The following is a 4,600-nucleotide window of genomic DNA, read 5'->3' as shown; positions in this document are numbered from 1 at the left end:
TAGATTTAGGTTTGGAAATTTATTTCTGCATTGGATCAAGCTATTACACTGTCAGTCTGTTGCTCAGGTTCAGACAAATGAGATAATTTTTGTACCATTTGACATTAAAAGAGGGTGCCCGCAGGGTTCACCTTTATCTCCACTTTTATTCCTTTTAGCTATTGAACCGCTGGCAATAGGTGTTAGAACCAGCGGACAAATACAAGGTGTTAGGATTGGTAGAAAGGAGCATAGAATTGCTTTATTTGCTGATGATGTCATATTATTTTTAAAGCAACTAAAAACTTCTGTGCCTGCTATAAAGGATTTAATAGACCAGTTTGGGGCCTTCTCAGGGTATAAAGTTAATGTAACAAAATCATCATTAATGTTACTTAAACAAGGGTATAATCAAAACGTAAGTCAGAATGTATCTGGCTTTACTGTTAATTCTGAACTCACTTATCTAGGTATTAAAATAGCTCCTTCATTAAAAGATGTGGTGGTACTTAACTATAATACAATTCTACAGAAAATTTCCAAAGATTTGGAGCGTTGGATAAGTTTACCACTATCTATTATTGGAAGGATAAGTGTTCTTAAAATGAATGTATTACCTAAACTGTTGTATATGTTTCAAAATGTCCCACTGGCTCCTCCTGCTGGATTGTTTACTAAATTAGCATCATTAGTCAGAGAGTTTATCTGGAACAAAAAGCATCCCTGCATTCGCTTGTCTTTGTTGTATCTTCCCTTTGACACAGGGGGGTTGAAATGCCCCAATTTTTACTGGTACTATCTGGCTATTCAATTAAGGACAATAATGTTTTATTTTTCATCCCAAAATACCCCGTCATGGGTGAGGATGGAAGCAAATTCTCTTAAAATGCCATTAAATTTGTAGAAATGTTGCTATTACAAGTGTATTCTAAAAATCTTAAACTAACAGCCCATCAAATTAAGTGTATGGATTATTGTACATTACAGGCAAAACGTATGATTGCATTAAATTGGAAAACATCAGATCCTCCTGCTATTGGTGCTTGGATAAATTCTTTGGCACAGTGTATGGCAATGGAAAGGATAACGTACTTTCTCAAAAACAAGTTAACATATTTTGATGAAATTTGGATGCCATTTAAAAACTTTATAAAAGAAGTAAACATCGGACAACTCATGTAGGAGTGTGGATGAGGAGAAAATAGTTTAGTATGTGCTAGCTATTTCTATTGTCTACTTTTTTTCTCTCTCCTTTCTTTTTTTTGTTTCCTTGAATATGTATAAATGCCACATATTGTACAAATGTATACATATTATATGTGGGGCTTTTTTGTTTTTGTTTTTTAAAAAATTATTTTGTTGTTTGGAAGAGAGCAGGGTGGGAGGTGAGGGCGGGGGAAAAGGGTTCCTATTACAGCAGCATATTATTGGGAAAACAAACCTTTGTATGTTGTTGCAAAAGCAATAAAATTTATATTTAAAAAAAAAGTCTAAATAAAAAAAATAGGTGTAAAATATTAGTAAGCTTATACAGCAATAATAATACTATATTAGGTAACTGAATTTGAACAAAATAAGGAGAGATGCCACTTACTTTTGTAAAAAAAATAAAACAAAATAACAATAATAAATAATTCTGACACATATAAAAAAAGTGTTTAAAAGCTGTTCTGTTTATTTAGAAAAGAAACGTCCACTTCATATGGTGTCAGGGTCCTGGGACTGGGCGACCCAGGATCCCTGAGCAGTCATGTATTATATTATTATTATTATTATTGCTGTGTATTTTGGTGTTGCTCCCCCTTCCCTGTGCTTGTGTATATGTGTGTGTGGGTGGCTGAGCACTTGTTTATAGGCGGCGTCAGGCCTGGAGGGTGTGGCCCTGCAAGGGGACTGGCCACACCCGAAGCCACACACCTGCTGCTGATCAGGCCTCGTCGGGGGAGCTACTTAAGAGAGTCTTGGAGCTCCCACCGACGCGGGATCATTCCTTGAGACTCCACGTTAGTCGTCCCATTGAATTGAGTTAATGTGTGTAAGTGTATGCCCGCGGTTATTTGTGTCCTGACGGCTGCGTCTATTGTTTCCCGCAGGAGGAGCGTGGAAGGCACGAAGAGCAGCGAGCACCGGGGGGTGCTGACACGGGAGCGGAGAGCACAGAGACACGAACTATTCACGCAGAGACACGACACGGGAGTCTGGGAGAACACGGGGATTTATTGTTGTTTTTGTTCCACTCTGTAAATAAACACACTGTTTATACATAGAGCACCGCGCCTGGGTCCTCCTTTCCCCACACCTTCCACGGTGTGCCATGCCGCACCGTGACATATGGAAAGACACTATCACGCTTATATACAGTTGAAGACTATATATCTTATTTTTACACTGGAACATGAACACAACCCACATTTGTGGATCTGTGGGACGTTGGCAAGGGGAAATTTGTCTCAATTCGTAAGTGAGCAAGAGGAAAGTTGTGTGTTTGGATAAATTGGGTGGAGTTTTTGTTGTTGTGGGTAGCATGGTGCCACAGTGGTTAGCACTGTTGACTCCCAGCTAGAAGGTTCTGAGTTTGATTAAACCATCTGAACTTTTTTAAAAAAACATCTGAACTTTCTGTGTGAAGTTTGCATGTTCTCCCCGTGGTTGTTCCGTACCCCTCGGGGTATTCTGGATTCCTCCCACAGCCCACAGATATGCAGTTAGTAAGGTCAGGTTAATTGGTGGTGGTCGCTGTGTGTTAGTTTGATCAATGACCTGTCTAGAGTGTGCCCTGCCTTTTGCCATTGTTACCATGGAAATGGATTGTATTTCACTCACATTTGCAACTAAAAAAACAGACCTACAATTGAAACGTATTTAGGAGCCACATGTGTATAAAAAGTCTGATAATATTAAGCCTACGCACACTGCAAGGGTAAAAGTAGCAGTGATGATAACACTGGGACAGTTTAACATGGAGCTGGAGTCAGTTTACACCACAGTGAGGAGCAAAGAGGTCAGTCTGAGAGAAACGTTTCTATGTTTCTGGCAACATAGAAAACAGTGCTTTTCACCATGAAAACATTTACTGGTAAAAAGCTAGTGGAAGTCCTTTATCAAACCACCTGATCAACCAACAAACTTTGCAGCTGTTCCATCCACTGTTGTTTGTTTTACACAGCAAAACATCTGGAGTTAGCCTCCAGTGTGCTTTACTAGACCATATTTATTTCAAGGCTTTTGTAACATTTTTCAAATTGAAAGTGAAATAATATAAAATACTATGTTAATTAAGTTGTATTAATATTAAAAGAAGAAGAAAAATGGCAGAAATGATACAAATGCAGCATTGTTATTTGACAAAAATTGTAGTGGATGTCATTTGTGGACCTCAATTTTTACAGATTTAACCTCCTAAGATCAGAACGTTTTCATGGCATACATTTTTAATTTCTCTTTGCATTTTGGGCTGATTGGGACCTGATGAATGTAAAAACAAAGACTGACGTGATTTTTATAAACCTAACAACACAACAGTCAATTGATATTCTCAGGTATGGAGGGGGAAGTCAGCAGGAGGGGTCATAGTAGGAGTTTTGCCAGAAGAGAGGAGTCACATTGACAGGGATCATCCCTGAGGCTATCACACAAAATGCAAAGTTACTATCACATTAAATATGAGCAAATGTAGAGAATAAGATCCACACCTCTTCTGGTGCCATGCACTTACACATCCTCATCATCTGAACTGCTGTCTTACTGTCCCTCCATCATCTTCATCATCCTTCAATGCTTCTGTGTGAGTCCTGGAAGTCTAAAAGATCATGATATCACACTTAACTGGAACCAAACTTCTTTCTTTTTGTTCCGCCTGTTCCGTTTGGTTCTTTTGCCATCAGAATTATTTTCTAAAGGCCAAGAAAGATGCCCAATGGGTTTACTTTACCAAATGGACCACCCCGGCCTTGCCATATTGGTCTACTTGATTGACCTTTGTTTTTATTGTTTATTTTATTTTATTTTCACTTGCTACACACACAGACATGACTGGGGGAAGGAAAAGAGAGAAAGAAAGAGAGGTAGGGTAAAAAAAACAGTGGGGAAGAGGAACGGTGATAAAGGGCAAAAAACAAAAACCAAGAAAACAAACAGACAAAAATACACACATTAATCACCTGGATCACCTGTTGAGAAAGAAAAAAGAGAAAACAAGCAAAAAAGAGAGCAATATAATAAACAACATCATCGCGATGATGTATGTGAATATAACAGTAAATACTAAATGTTAAACATTATTGTGCAGCACGTAAGATCGACAGCGCACGGTGTGCTTTGAGGTAGGAGCCAAAAAGGGTGTAGTTTGTGGGTGTGAACACCCGTGTGTACACCTGTGAGCATGAGCGCACTTGTTTTTAAAAGGTTCCTTCATGTAATGATCTGCTGGGGAGCCATAGCTGCGTCCTCCGGGACATTAAGCAGGTATGGAGGAGATCCAGGCTCCAGATATCCAGAGGCCCTCAGAACACAAGAGACCAAGAAAAACCAACAGAGGGGCAGCTGAGCCACTGTCCCAGAAAGAGAAAAGCAGACCGCCCCGACTCTGCAGCAGCAGAGATGCCCCAATCGGATGGCAACT

General features: G+C 39.3%; 1 long non-coding RNA gene across 1 annotated transcript; it reads left to right on the top strand.

The window, feature by feature from the left end:
- The first annotated feature begins 1,357 nt into the window (after window positions 1-1,357).
- Window positions 1,358-2,245, top strand: LOC146579368 (uncharacterized). Its single transcript, XR_014891609.1, has 2 exons — window positions 1,358-1,982; window positions 2,073-2,245. It is a non-coding gene; the product is annotated as an uncharacterized LOC146579368 (long non-coding RNA).
- The last annotated feature ends 2,355 nt before the right edge of the window (window positions 2,246-4,600 follow it).

The sequence above is a fragment of the Mchenga conophoros genome, linkage group LG3 (assembly GCF_057382185.1).
Source record: "Mchenga conophoros isolate Kocher_MC1m ecotype Shallow Benthic linkage group LG3, M_conophoros_male_GT1.1, whole genome shotgun sequence".
Taxonomy (NCBI): domain Eukaryota; kingdom Metazoa; phylum Chordata; class Actinopteri; order Cichliformes; family Cichlidae; genus Mchenga; species Mchenga conophoros.
This window is presented reverse-complemented; position numbering and strand designations above follow the sequence as displayed.